At 39.1% G+C, this 15,734-nt stretch overlaps 1 protein-coding gene across 1 annotated transcript in view; it reads left to right on the forward strand.

Annotated features, from left to right (window-relative positions):
* Positions 1-2,457: 2,457 nt before the first annotated feature.
* HAPLN1 (hyaluronan and proteoglycan link protein 1) overlaps positions 2,458-15,734 on the forward strand; it is a 54,217-nt gene continuing 40,940 nt past the window's right edge. The window contains exon 1 of the mRNA XM_027709383.1: positions 2,458-2,752. The gene's annotated coding sequence lies outside the window, so the exon portion shown is untranslated. The remainder of the gene's footprint in view (positions 2,753-15,734) is intronic.

Here is a 15,734-nt window from a genome sequence, read left to right on the forward strand (position 1 = left end):
GTGGAAAAACTCGGCGAAATGCCCATTTCGGGTCACTTTCGCGCCGCTGCCGGTGCGGGGGGTGGGTCCAGCTTTTCCCAGCGACATCCCCGGGTATACCTCCACGACTGGGAGGGATAGAGAAAGGAGAAGGGCCTAGAAGAGGAGAACAGATGGGGCCACCGGTCTCCTCGATGTCCCCGGTGTCCTCTCAACGCTGTGCTGAGGTGCTGAGGTACTGCGCCCCGCATCCCTCCCGCGTTTCCCCCGCCGCATCCTCCCCACCCACGGGGCCCCGCCGGCTCCTCCTGACGCCGGGGGTGTGTTTTTTCTCGCCGTGCCCCATCAAAACCCCCTCTGTTATTGAAATATGAGGCCGTTTCCTTCCCGGCGGGGAGGGAGCGAGACCGACGGGGTGGGCCGGGCACCACCGCCCCTAAGAAACGTCCCTTTGCGAGGGGCGGGAGGGGCCGGTGCCGCCCCACCTGGGGGCTCAGGTGCACCCCCCCCGAGCTCTGGCCCCGGCTCCGAGGGGTGTGGGCAGCTCCCCACCGACCGCCGGGGTGCCCCAGCATGGGATGCAATCCGGGAATGGGCACCCAGCCCAAAAATACTCCCCGTAACCACCTGTACTTCGCTGTTTTACACAGGGGAAATGCATTGCACGTCTGTTGGTTGTTTTTTTTTTACTTTTATTAGTAACCACAAACCCTGATATTTCTTTCTCTCAGGCACTCAGTATTCTCTACTCCCCATTCTCCTGGGGTTTTATACAATTTTACAATAGGGTGCAAAAATACTACACAAGTGCATTACAGAAGGAAATAATAGGTTAAACTTAAATGAAAGTGCTTGTTTTAATATGGAATATATCAACAGAGATGGTATTTTTGGGGCTGTCCTGTGCAGGGTCATGATCCCTGTGGGTCCCTTCCAGCTCAGGATATTCCATGATTCCTGGCAGAGGCGTGTTTATTTGCTTGGGGCTTGTTTTATTTGTGTTTTATTTTTCCTTCCAGTGGGATGTGCTGTGAAGTAGCTGCTGAGACACAGCAGTGGTGACCCCTGCTTGATGACACCGCCAAAACTGACGTCCCTTCAAATGTGCCTTTGCACCAGGATGTGTCAGGCTCTGGCATTTCCTGATGGAGGAGGATTGATGGGCTGCAGCCTCTTTTTGATGGTGCAGGCTGAGAGTTTGACACCCACAATGATAAAAGCTTAGCAGGGTGCAGACTGAAAAATTATGTTGGAGTTGCAGTGGGTGTGACATAGTTACATTCTTCTGTTTAGGAGGGGGAAAAGATAAAATTAATCCACAAGACCAAGTTGCCTGGGCTACCTGTGTTTTTTAATCTAATAGACTTTAGAGGTTAAGAATTCCACATACATTTCCTACTGTTTGGAGATGAGGCATCAAGAACCATATTTTTTTTCAAATGGAGGAAAGTGACACGTGCTTTAAATAAATAACATTATTTGAGCCCAAATTTGCCAACCTGTAGTACATCATTAAGGTCTGGCCTTCCCCCCCCCCCCTTTTCTTTTAACTATTGTTGTTTGATTTGGGGTTTGGTTTTTGGTCAGTGGCTTTTTTAAGTAAGACACATTTATAGGTACAACAATGTCAGCACCTTTTGCCTACAGTTGTAAGAGAGGAGACTCAATCCTCATGCTTTTCATTCCATGGCATTTAGGGAGATAAAGCCACATAATGCATGGGTTTTAGCAGACTTTTTTAGGGTTGTGTGTCTCATGATGTGAAATGGACACCAATCCAGAAATTTTTGATGCTGGAGCAACACTTTGGCCTGAGATGGTGCTCAGAAATTGCATGAAGACTCGGAGCCAACAGTTGCCTGACATTAGGAAGTAGTGATGTCAGTGCCCTGAGCAAGGTGTGTTCTGTATTTGGCGTGTAACAAGAGAAGCTGGGTTTGTTTTCTGGATTAATAGTTCAATTGAAAGTTGGGGATAAAAGAAAAACAGACTGGGATCCTGTTGGGTCCAGCTGTTTCCTCCCCACTGCACACCACCTTCATGCATCACTTTCCCCCAGTCTGAAACCAAGTTTCCACCTTCAAAGTTAATAGGGGGTGGAGAGGGTGTGAATAAGGAGCGAGGGTAGGGAATGAGCAGAGACAAGTGGTCAGAAGTATCGTGTTTCTCAGGGTGTCGCACACCCTAAATCCCTAAATTCAATAGTCCCTTCATGAGGAACACTACCAACTTCTTTTTTTAATTTTTCTTCCTTTTTTTTTTTTAATTCCTTTCTCCCCACCCCTTTTTTTTTTTTTTAGCCTCATGTAGTTTTTAGCTCGGGACTTGTTTGCATAGCGAGAAGCTTTTTTAGGTGTGGATCTAGGAGGGCTGGACCTAAGGGGCGAGGACAGGGATCTGAAGGGAGAGGGCAGAGCGCTGGGGCGGGGGTGGCTGAGTGTGGGTGTGTGAAAGAGAGGGAAACGGCGTGTGTGGGTTTATTTTTTCCTCCCAATCCTGGGTTCTGAAGGAAGCACATTGAGCTGTAATTAAGAGATCTTGGAGGCGTACTTAACTCATGACGTGTTGCTTTTCTTTTCCTCTCGGTGCGAAAGTGGCTCTCTCTTCCCTGAATCAGGTCCTCTGCCACCCAGAGCCACAAAGAGACACTCGGGACATAGACACACACAGTGACTTAAGGTGAGCTCCAAAAACTTTCTCCGCACTTCGCTGCCCTCCGTCCCAAACTGCTGGAGAGTTCTGAGAGCATCTCAAGTCGGGAGCTCTGCGCAAGGTAAAAAAAAAAAAGAAAATCAACAAACTAACCAAACTTTTGGAAAAGTTTGTTACTCCTTTGCTTCTCTAAGTCGGATGGGGATCCAGTGAGCAGAACCCGTGGCATCAGCTGCAGGGCTCCGCTGGAGGGATTTTTGAGCGATCTAATTTGGCAGCTGAGGCGGGGGTCGAGGGTGAAAGACAGATTGAAACTGGGTACCTTCAGTGTCTTTGACTTTAAGCGCTCTGTATTACCAAAGGAGAGATCAAATTGCAACTGCAGATTCCGACTGAAAGACAAAAGTTGTGTACTCCTGCTCTGTGACTTTCTCCTGTGGGATTGCACGTTTCACAGAGATTTGTCTTTTTTTTTTTTTTTTTTTTTTTACATATTTCTCCATCCATTCAGGTGCTTTTAGAAGTTTTTAGGATGTGGAAAAAGAGAATGGTAGACTGAACAAACATTTCACAGACTGGAAGTAGGTCTGCACAAAGTACTGCCCATCCAGTTCAAATAAGAAGATTTTGATAAGATGTGATATGTTGCATGCTGATGTCATATTTGGCTATTTACTGTCAGAGGAAGCCTGAATAACATTTGGCACAGGTTTCTGTACCATCTCCACTCACCAAGAAAGTTTGATGCTGCAGCAATTAACATGTGTAGCTGCACATTAGCTGATCCACAGCTGTGGGAATTGTATCATTTTACTGTCTGTTTGTTTGGGTTTTGGGGTCAAACACATAAAGTTGTCATTCTAAATGTTTTTCATGGGAAAACTACTTGTGTGGTAGGTATAGATAGAAAGGGCTGGAAAGCATTTGTGTGTTTGAATCAAGGTGGTTTATTGCTATTTGTATGTAATTAGTGAGGGTTTAATTACTACTGGGATCTTCCAGGGCAGAAAGTGCTGCCATATAAATGGCTGTGTGATGTCATGTAAATGATATAACATCTCCAGGAGGCTCTGGGAACCTAGCAATGTGTGCAAGAGAATCATGTGGGTAATTAACAGCAATGAGTTCATATTAATGGCTACAAAGGCTGTTTTAGTGCCTAAATGTGGAAAGAAGCAATCTGGGAAGGGTCCTGTTTTGTTAGGGAAAGATTGCTAGAAATATTTATGGTGTGGTAGCTGAGAACACAGATGCAGTGAGGCTGTGTAACTATGGATACACACCCTCTCCATAAACACAGTTTCTAGAGGCAGGTTATTTTCAGCACGTGGAGAAATTTATCATAAGCAGGAAAATTAGCTCCCGTGAAAATCCTCAGCTCCCGTGAAGAGGACAGGAGTCTGTAGCCTCGTGTTAAGGCATGTCATGCAGGATGCTAAATGTTTGTGCTGCACAGAGACAGCTCATGCTTCCTTGGATTTTCATATCCAGTGAAGCCTATAAAGCATAGCTAAGTCAAGTTTCTCTGGGTGTGTTATCTGAGATTCTAACCCTTGTATATTTATGGGTATTACATTTGGTGTCAAGGGGAAAGGGAAGAACACAGAGTGTAGAAAGGAACAGAAAGAAAGTGGGGGGGAAATATCGATTTGTGATACTTTTCAACGCAGCGGTTAGAGCAAAGTAGGGACAGAAGTGTAGAGAGCAGCTTTTTCAAGTTAAACAAAAATAAAAGTCAATGTAATAATCAAGACATTGCCAGTCTGCACTGAAATTGTGCCAAAAGACCTGTCTTCCTAATGAGAATCCTGAATGTATAGGCAGATTCCACTAAGAAAGACCAAAAAAGCCCTGTGTCATTATGAAGAAAAATATTATCCACAGAAATGTCCTCTTCAGAGAATTACACTGACAGTGTAAATCACAGCAAAGCATCCTTTCACTATAAACATAGCAGGTTCAGTTTCCCCTCAGTTTCAGTGAGCATAGTTAAAACAACCTACTAAAAAAACCAACCAACCAACCAAAAAAACCAAACCAAAACAACAACAACAACAACAACAACAAAAACACCAAACTAAAGTTTTGAGGCAGGGGGAGAAGAGGTTTCAGAACCTCTCGAGGCAGAATGGAGAGTTTTCTGTTGCATGGTGGAGTGCATTTTATTTTTAAACTTTGTAATAATGATAAGGAGAGCTTTTTCTACTGCAGGTCCCCAGCCTTTCTGATTTTATGCTGATATGTGACTAAAAGTAATATTTTTACCCACTATTGATCACAACCTGGAGCCAAAAGAACTATTATCAATACTTAATGAAGTTGTTCAACTTCCCTGCCCCTCAGTAAAAGCCTGGAAATAATATGGACCATTCTTTAAAAGGTGTTTTTAGGATCTTCAAGTGAAGACAGACTTTGCAATTGCTTATATTTAAAAATATCAAAGGTTTTCCAATTCACTGCAAGGATTAAAGTGTGATAACTGAAATTAATGTTTTCTGCTTTTCATTTGCCTTTTCACTGAAGCAGTACTTAAACTATCTTTGGAAGTTGAAGTATTTTGCATTTCTGTTTCATTGCAAACCTGACAGTGTATTTCATTGCTTAAAACTCCATGGAAATGAAAAGGTTTTTTTGGGGAAAAAAGTTATTTTCATATGACAAGCTGCTTCTGTTGATTGTGAGGTAGTATTAGACATTCTGTCTCTGCTGTTAGTAACTGTAGCATACAGTGCTGCACTTGAAAAGGGAACTTGTAACTTGTAGGTAACAAAATGTTCTTTGGGGGAAAAAAAATAAAAAAGCCTGAATATACTTAGAATTTCAATCAATCGTGTTTAAGGAAGATTAGAGGAAACAGCTGGCTAAACAAATATTAGGCGTAGAGTGGATGCAGTGGTATAAATTAATAATGCAGTTCTTTATCTGCTGTATGAATGGGAGGTTTTGTGGAGATAAGGCGATTTAACACGGTCACCACATGCCACCTAGTGGATATTGACGAGTCTTTTGGCAGATTTTTCTATTATTCACAATATCTGTAACTAATTCAGGTGCTATTTGACTATAAGTGATTAGTTTTATTCGGGTTTGCCATTAAAAAAAATATCAGCTCGGTTTTTTGTTTTCTGGTTTTTATTTTAATAGATTTTAATAGATTTTTAGGGGAGGTTATTTCTGCTTTTTAAGTGCCAACTAGACCAGACAAAAATCAGTTCATCTTTTATTTATAATTTGCCACTATTTCCAAAGACTTGTTAAATCACTCAGTGACAAATAGCCACAACTTAACACTTGGTTTGATGTACTGAGCTGTTGCTGCAAAAGTAGAGGGATGTCTGTACAAATATTTTGTCAGCAGAAGTTTTGTTCAACAATCAGGATTTCAAAGCTCCTTCCAGAAAAACTCTTTCATTACTTAGGATGTGCTTTTGTTAACCCCACTTTTGTTTTGTCCCTGAATATTTTGTCAATGATAGCCATGGATAAAGAAAATGTTGTATTATTTCTGATGGCTTATAAAAGGTCATAAACCCTCCCCATCTTTTTTCCCCACCTGACATTTATCTCCACCTCCTTCAGACATTGCACACACTCACAGCTTAGACTGTCCCTCTTTACTAGGGAAAGGAAAATTGCCTTTTTTTTTCCACTGGATTGTTTATTCGATGGTGGATGTTCAGGTGCTGTCATTTCTTATATCTCTAAAAAGGATCCCATCAAATAACAAAGTTTTAAACAGGCAAACATGCATTTGGACATTCTTTGTGATCAGATTTATGCTATGCGACCAGCTTACATGCTTCTACTTCCTAAGCTTTTTTAACATGTCACCATCATAACAGCTTCCACTGCAGTCATACCCTGGGTAGCCAAAGTAGGAGATGAATCCATGGTTCTGACACCACATTTTTCAAGTAGGTGCCACAATGGCTACTGGAGCAAAGAAATACTAAAATACATGGCAAAGTCAAGCTTACTGTGTTTTGCTTTCCCCTGATTTTCATCAGTGAACAGATTTTCATCATTGAACAGTCAATCAAATGGCAACATTATACTTAGCAGAACAAACAGTTTCTATGTCCTGCTCATTCTTTTACCTTTGAAAGCATTTCTTTTTTTCTTTTAATTAGGACAACAGAATTGATGTCTTAAACAGTATCAATAGCTCTGAAAACAAATATTTTAACACGTGCATTAAGAAGTCACACAGCAGTTACCTGCGCTGATTCTCTGAAAACTTTTCTCAAGGTTTACACAAGACATTACCATAGGAGGTTGTTGACACGAGGCACAAGGTATCAGCTAAAGTGAGGGAAATCTGCTTTTCCATTAATCAGGCAAAGTTTATGAATTAAAGTCTGTGAAGGTAAAATACCATAGCAGCACATGGGCTAATTAACTGGATTCTCTGCTTCATAGGTGACTTACCTGTCTTTTTAGCTCTGGTACTGTGAATCACAAGAGCTGCTAATGCAGAGAGATGCAAACTGTGTGAATGAGAGTCTTTGCAAGGCCTCAGATTCTCTCCTAGGACAAATGTTCCCACTGGTGTCACTGGCACACAGAGTCACTGCCACTTCCTAGAGCAGGGCACATCAGGGCAAAATCTGCATCCTTGTTTGTCTCGCATAATAGAAATACAATCATGAGGCCAGAAGAATGTCCCTGGATAAATATAACTCTTGCTTCGAAAAATGTCATTTTGGCATTTGTCTAATGGCAGGAGACCATTATCTTGAGACAGCTTTCCATTAATAATATCTCCTAATTACCTTAAAATGCTTGCAGTCTAAAGGAATATATGGGCAACCGGGATAGGTTAGACTGGAAATGTGTCTGATAGAAATCTAAGTGGTAGAAGACAAGCTACTCCAGTGTAGAAAGAAGGAAAAGTGAGAATCATGGAATGGTTTGGGTTGGAAGGGGCCTTAAAGGTCATCAAGATCTAACCTCCCTGTCATGGAGTTACTTAGATATAGTTCAGATTTGGCTTAATTAATTTTGTTCTGTGTTTTTGGGAGTGGATATATTAAGTTTGGGGAGTTTTTGGCTTTTTTTTTCTTTTTATTTTTTCTGCATGTCATATGCAAATTTGCACTGCTTATGCCATGATATCTGGTAACTCCTCATCTAAATTGTATCAATAAGTACTAGTGAATTATATCATGAGGTATACTTACATGTATTTGTGATTAACATTTTTTTATGTCCAGAATTCCTTTCCTGCATTAATGCATACACACACAGAAGTGGCAGTCTCTGTGCATCTGTGGGTATCTATAAGTACTGCATTTTAATGTACGTTCAGCTCTGATCAAATCAGACAATAAGTCTCACTGCACTGTGAGATTCTGATCCAGGTAAGCAATATATAAGTAACTTTACTAACACCAGTAATTCAGTGAAATCAATAGAAACTCAAACAGGCCTCAGTGAATAAAACTATTTATCTATTTGCATCCATGATATCACGTCTGATCAAAAAGAAATGCATAAAACTCCTAACCTTCAAATCTCTTTAGCTTTATAGATATAGATGACTCAGTGATGTCAATAGCATTAAGTAAAACTGTGCACATTCACTAAGAATAGAGGAATCAAGACCTGCCCCTATGGAATCTCTAGGCAGAAGTAGGTGATTAATGTAAGAAAAAAACCAACATTAATTGCTAAAATAGCTTCCCAAACTCTCTAATCAAAACTGAATGACTACCTATCTATTCATTAACATTTGGGAAAATACATGCTACAGTCCAAAATATTTATGTGGTTGTTGTTATTTTCTTTTCCATAAATATATTTTCAAGTAAAAAAAAGAAACCCATCCCTGAGCTACATAAAAATAATACAGCCTGGAAATAGGAAAAGCACCTTGAAAATGTGAAAACATTGTAGTGTTGGGCCAACCAAGAGAACTATATCATAGAGAAATAGTGTTGCAGTAGGTGTGGTGGTTCTTTTACTGAAATTGCAGTGATTCATGTGGTGCGACTATAACAGACCATAACAGTGCCACCACTCTCTGATCACACTGCTTGTGGCTTAAGGTAATTTTTTTTAATACCCAAAGTAATGTACATGCAGCAGTGAAGGTCTGCATTTTTAATTTCTTGCGAAATCTGAAAGATTTATCTGCACATTGTTATTTTCAAACTATGTTTCCAGATTTCCAAATGTCTGAAGCAAAATGTGAAGTCTTTCTGAGTGTTTGTAACTTGTTTCTCTAATGGCTTTGATTATACAGATATAAAATGGGTGGGGCAAATTGTGACAGCTTTTATTAGCAAATTATGCAGGCAGGCACATTTTTTTTGTTTGGTTTGGTTATTTTGTTCAGATGTTGTTGAATATACTCTTTTATTGGTTTCATTGGAACAGATTTTCACTGGTGCACTTTAAATACAGTTGGACTTGATGATCTTAATGGTGTTTTCCAACCTGAATAATTCTAAGAATGTATTAATGCAGTGACTGTATTTGTCTGGTTGTGGATGTTGTGGTGTGCCAGGTCACAGGTATCATGTCATGTTGCTCTGATGTACTTTGGGGATTTAATGGTCATCTCTGTGAGCCAAGGACCAAGGAGAGACAGTAAAAGTGTTGATCTACCAAAGGGTATCTAGATTTTGCCCAGCTGAAAGAGTGAAGGGAGAGAACAGTAATTCTGCAATTATAGATGCAATCAATGTAGCCAATGAATGGGTTGTTGTTTCCCATTTCCAGGCATTTCACTCTGTTTTCCCCCATAGGCAGGCTGAAAGAAACAGCCTCCATATCTGGTTTTATCTGCATTTTAATGTAAGTTCAGCTCTGATCAAATCAGACAATAAGGAAAACTTTCAAATCCAGTAGGCCATTGTCCAGCAGGATGGGAGAATAATAGTGGCAACTTTAACATCTTCTTAAATGAACCAGGGAGATATTGTCTTGATAAAACTAGTGTGACATGTTTTCAAAACTGATTAGGAAACAAATAGCTCACTGTGAAAACAGAAGCTCATTTTAAATAGGATTTTGCAAGGACTAGTCAGCATTGGTACTCTTAAGGTTTTCATTAGTAACTTGGATAAGTGAATAGAAAGTATGCATAGGTTTTTAGAAAATGCAAAGTAGGAAGGGACTTTGAAGTTAAAATTTTTTTGCCAGACTAGAGAAAAAAAGGGGGGAAAAAAGTTTAAAAAAACAGAATGTGGTAAACTGAGGCACAAATAAAACAACCCACAAAGATGTTTTGGCATCTAAACAAGCAGAAAAGTGTTTAACAAAATCCAAAGAGGTTAATGAGTGTTCACAGTTTGTAGGTCAAGATGGTAACACTTCCTTCTTGAACGTAGAGATTCAAATACGTTATCTCTGCAGACACAGTTCAGTCCAGTCTGACTTCAAAACTCACTTGGGCGCACGGAACTTGGCAATTACTTATTTTCAATCATGTACTGCAAATCTGAGACAGAAGCAGCATCCTTGCCTATGCATATCACTGTTCTGAGGGATACTTGATAAAAACTTTAGATTTACTGTTTCTCAAGACGTATCAAGCAGCAAAAAATATGCAGAGAGTTGTGAGATAACTTCACTTGAATAGAACTTAGCCAAGGAATAACAGGCGTCTATCAGAAAATTAAACTACCACACTTATGGAAAAGTGTCAAGAGGAAGCATAGACATTTATTTCCAGACCAGGAGACATAGACCTGGTAAGGGTGACCTTATTTGGTGCATCTGATGGTTGGTGGAGATTCTGTTGTTTATCTGAGGAATGCTAGTTCAGGACTCCACCATTACTGAATTACTGCAATCTATTTGTTTCCTGACATTGTACTGGGGAAATATACTTTATTTCTAGCTGATTATGTGTTTCATCAAAACTGTATTTATTTCTGTGACTTGTAGTTTGCAAAATAATCATGTCACAGAACAACCCTCCTTCTGCAATGATATTCATTGACTCTTTATTATTACTTCAGAAACTGCTATGGAACTATGATTTATAGGTTTTATGGCTCTTTTAAATATATATATATATGTATATTAGTACCAACTGTCCAGTTTATATTGAGTTTCCCACATAAAAATAAATCAAAATCATATAGATATAAGTGTAAAAATGGTGATCACATGTTGGAGGGCAAGACCTCACCCTATAAACATCTAAAGAGAGGGAGGTAGGTGCCTCTAATGTGAAAGCACACCATCTTTAAGTTCCTTTGATACCAAATAGCCAATTTAGCATATTTTTTATGTCAGGCTGAATATTCTCTAAACTGTCACCCCAAGTCATCAGAAATCCAGAATCTTGGTTCAATAAATATTAGCTCTCTGTTTATGCCACCTATGAGCAATGGCCATGTTGTCACAACCCCATTATGTCCCCTTCAGGGAAATTTATAGACAGTCTTTGTAGTCCGGAGGAAAACAGAAGCAAGAACAAGCCTCTTTTTTTCCAATTAAATGTTTTCAAGTTCAGTTTAAATGTGCAAATAAATATGAGCAAAAGGAAAATTAAACACTCTGTTTGTCAACAGATGTAACTTTTTATTCTCATGTTTTTAGGATGCATGTTGTCATTTTAGGAAATCATGAAAAAGGCAATTCTGATTCTCTGTGGGTACATAAACTCTTCCCAGACTTTAGTAAGGACAATAGAGCACACAGGAAATACCTGTGGTTTTACCTCAAGGAGAATTTGGTTCACACTCCTCTGTCATGGAAGCTTAAATATGGCAGATGGCCTAGAAATCATAACAGTCTACTCTTACTATTCCCACAACTTTTTGGGGGTTTGTTTTATTAGGTCATCAGTTTTGAAGTCATAATTTTAGATAACAGTCTTGACTCCTAGTAAGAAAATCTTTTGACCTTTGTGCTTATAATGGAAAACTTGAATATGTGAACTGCAGAGGCAAGTTAGAGAGAATAAAGAATAAAAAAGGAGAAGATATTACAGAATTATGCCAAACCTCCAGTCTAGCATCATTTCCTGTTGCCTTTTGAGGAAAAAGGAAGAAGAGCAAAAATACTGGGAAAGAAAGAGTGAAGTTAAACTAAATTGCACTAATTGCTTTTTCTCACACAAGAATAGAGAGTAAGAAGCTCCGCTTTTCTGTGCAGGGTAACTGCTGCTGTAAAATGTTGAACAGGCCTCCTAGAACTGTGTTTAGCTGAAGGAAGCAAAGAAAGACAGCATACAGAAAACATGAGCCTCGTTTACACCGTGTTTCTCAATTGAGTCTTCAATTTCCTATCATGCAGCCCTTAATTGCTCTTGGCTTTGACCTTTAATGCAATTCTTCAGCACTAAACTGATCAGCATCTGTAGATTGACTCAGGAAGCTGTGGCTGCATCATGGTTGATTCAGTGCTAGAAGAGCCCTTTGAAGCGCTATCTTTCATCTCAAAATGACCTCAGATATATCCATATAGTGCATTGCTTGGACAGTGAGGAATGAGCCAAGAAATCTGCCTATGATGCTGACCTTTGCTTTACTCTTTCTCAAATAAAATCACAGTAGAGGGTAGCCAAAGGTCCACAGGCACAAAATAGACCATTACCAATAAGTTAGTATTTGTTGTATACTTGTGATACAGTTTATCATTTCACTGCTGCAGGAATTCTGATATGATTACAAGTCAGGCAACTCTATTGAAAAGCTGAAGACCAGTACCTCACTGCTTATATCTCCCTGCCACTCAAACTAATAACTCCTCAGTTCATAATGGAGAGCCCACAGAGGACTTCCAGGGAATCACTACTGCCATCTTAGCTCCTTTCTGTTTCAAGGGGAGAACTGTGGTTGCTATATTAGCAGAGAATACAGCACAATGTCAATTTGAGGTTGAGGCATCTGAAAACAAATAATAATTGTTATCTTTTAATTATGTATTACTTGCAACAGGGAAGAAAGCATTGGTGAACAGTTAGAACATTTTACTGTAAAGATATTTCACTGTGGATTATAATGAAGGAAGTCCAGAGAAACTGCATGAAGAGTCCATCTCTATCATTGACCATTGCTCAGTTGATACAATATCACTGTTTCTATGCAAACTCAGATTTCCAACAGGATTTATGAGCTTTACTGAATCACAGCAAGCCAGTCACTGAGCCCAGAGCAACAATTCCACTAGAAGCTGGAATAATTCTCAGCACTCATACTGATTTGGGGCTGCCATTGTCTGCAATACTTCAAATAGTGGTTATTCCAAATATAGAAGAGATGTTAAAGACTGCGAGAAAGTAAATGTGATTAAAATAAATTAATCTAGGCTGCCTGAGAGTACTGGGAATTCTAAAGGTTAAAAAAAAAAAAAGGAAAGGTATTAATTTGCCCCAGAAACTTTCCAACTCACTTCTAGAAAGAAAAAAAAAATAACTACACAGAGAAGATGTAGAAACAACAATAAAACCTACAAAAAATGCCTACAGGTTGTCACTTATAAATGACACATTTTAGTGATCAAAGTTAAAACTAAAAAAATACATGTAGTAATAAAAATTATATATGAAAATTTATGTAACTTTTTTCAATGCAATGGAACCCCTGATATTCACCTTTTTTAAGATACATTGAATGTGAATGCCATGCATTTACTTTACAAAGATATAAATATCTACTCAAGTAGAAGGCAAATAAAAATCTGGTCAAAAAGTTTTGAGCAATGAGGTTATTGTTCTATCTGAAGAAGACCAAAAAGGACAGCTCTGGCCCATGCTTTGTTGAAAATAGTCATACAACTTTCCATTATTTACTTTTCCAAAGGTTAATACAGCAGCCTGAAAAATGTTAAATAATTACAGTGAAGGTTGTCGAGGCTAATGTCTTCTGACCATTGACTCAGAGGCCAATAACATTTATTTTGATTTCTTAACTTCATTTTCCTTTTAAAGTATCTCTAGCTTCTGAAATTGTTAATTTATAATTTTGTAGACATAATGGCAATATTTTTAGGTACATTTATTCAGAGCAGGTAAAATTATTCCATATGTTGGCCAACAACACCATATAGCCTGTCAATGTGTCTTGTAGCACATTCCCTCTCCTTGGGTTGGATGGATTGCCACTGCTTGTAAAGGTTTTATTTCTCCCTGTGGTAAGGGAAGGGTTCAGTTACCAGAGCACATGATCTCCTCTGCACCAAGGCATTGGAAAGTGGCTAATCCAAGACAAAGAAAAAAAATTCAAGACAAAGCAAAACCTGGAAAGCCACTGCATTGGAGATATACCTCACATCATCACCCATGTCAACTCTTCATTTCCCTCTTATTCAGCCCAGTCAGTGCAGTGCCTCTCGTATTTATTTCATAAGGACTATGGGGACCAGGGCACAATTATTCACACTGTTAATTGCACCCCCAAGTTACTTTGGTATTAGTACACTATGCTCACATTTTAAGCTACTTATTGCATAAAGAAGATACTAGGGATTTTAGATAATCTAGTGTATTCAAGGTTTTAGCATGTGAAAGAGTACATTTCTGACTTTGGAGTTTCTGTTGGAGGAAAGCCAGGGTGAACTTGGACATATAGCTGGAAAAGATGCTTTCAAAATCATGATGTCTGTCTGATCTTATCCTTGTTGTGGGCAGATATGATACACACCATGGCAATGGTCTTTAGGGTCCTTTCCAATCCAAACCATCCCATGTGTGATTCTGTGATTCTCTCTACCTGTTCACTGTAGTTCATTTAGGGAACTGAGTGGTTCTGCAAAAGCTATTACCCATGAGAGTGTTAACGGTGTAATATTTAAACAGCAATTGCTACACTTCTAACACTATACTTCTTTGAAACAAATAGGAGCTATGGGCCTCCCTGAGAGAAGCTTTTCCAGGCACAACATTGCAGGTTCCTCGAGGGACCACAGAGGTTCTTTCCACAAGCTCATATTAAGCAGGTTTTCTTCAGAACCATGAAAATAATTCGTAGTTCTTGCAAATCACTTCTCATCCCTACCTCTTAATTAGCATTACAGAGATAGCAACTAGCATGAAGCCATTTGATACAAGTGGATGTGAATTTAAAATTATACATATATTTATATTTTTTTTAATAAAAACACATCAAGAGTTTCAAAGCAAGGAGAAATCTTATGGGTGTTTCTTGTACACATCCATTGTGAAGAGAATTCTACCTGTGCCAATATGTACAGATGGTGACAGACTCAGTTTGCAGTGTCTGTGCAGTGACTGTGTCCTGTACACTGCTCAGAGGTATTGCACAGTCACCATGAGACTCAAGCAACAGACCAGCAGGGAGCACTTTGCCAGAAAGCATTTTCAGGTCAGGGTGTTTTCTCAGCTACCCTGCGCTGCTGAAAATGTTTCTCGGATTTATAGCATAACACTGCAGTAAGATGTGGATGTGTCTTGTGGAATTAATAACTTTGCTTCAGTGACCGAGAAGTAGAGATGATGTTGTTTAACCACTCCTCTTACCTGCTAAAAATCAAATATTTATCTTTGACAGTACCCTCTACTCTGTTTTGCCAATGCCAAAAAGTTGGGTCACTTTTTCTTTTTTCTGATGGCCAGCAAAAGGAAAAGTGGGCCTGCATGGTTACTATTGTCTTTTTCTTTATCCTTGTAAAACATTGAAAACCAGAATTCTCAAATGCCTTCATATGCTTCAGAAAGGTTTACCTTAGTTTTGTTGGGGTTTGAGTTTTTCCCCTGGTTGTTTTTTGTTTGTGGGTTGTTGTTTGTTTTTTTTTTCTTTTGAGTTCTTGGGGGAGAATTTCTTTTTCTTTTGGTCTGGAATTTGGGGGGTAATTTTTTTAATATTTTTTAGTTTTGTTAATTTCTTTTTCATAGGTTTTTGGGAGGTATTTTTTCAGGTAGTAGCATTGTCCAAGGTGTTCTAGAACATTTAGAGGATCTATTTCTAGATGTCCTAGAGAACACTAGATAGTTAGATTTTATCCTTTTATATTCTGACCATACAAACACAAGGAAAGGGAATTATGAAGCTGGAGGGGAACATACAGGTGGAAAGATAGTAGAAAAAGTTCAAAACTTTTCACTGAGAAATGAAATCTTCTGAGGAAAGGTAAAAAAATATCACTTTAGATAAAATCACAATTGACTGAGAAAGTGCAGGTGCTTG

The sequence above is a fragment of the Neopelma chrysocephalum genome, unplaced genomic scaffold (genome assembly GCF_003984885.1).
Source record: "Neopelma chrysocephalum unplaced genomic scaffold, ASM398488v2 Primary Assembly neopelma1_96773, whole genome shotgun sequence".
NCBI lineage: Eukaryota > Metazoa > Chordata > Aves > Passeriformes > Pipridae > Neopelma > Neopelma chrysocephalum.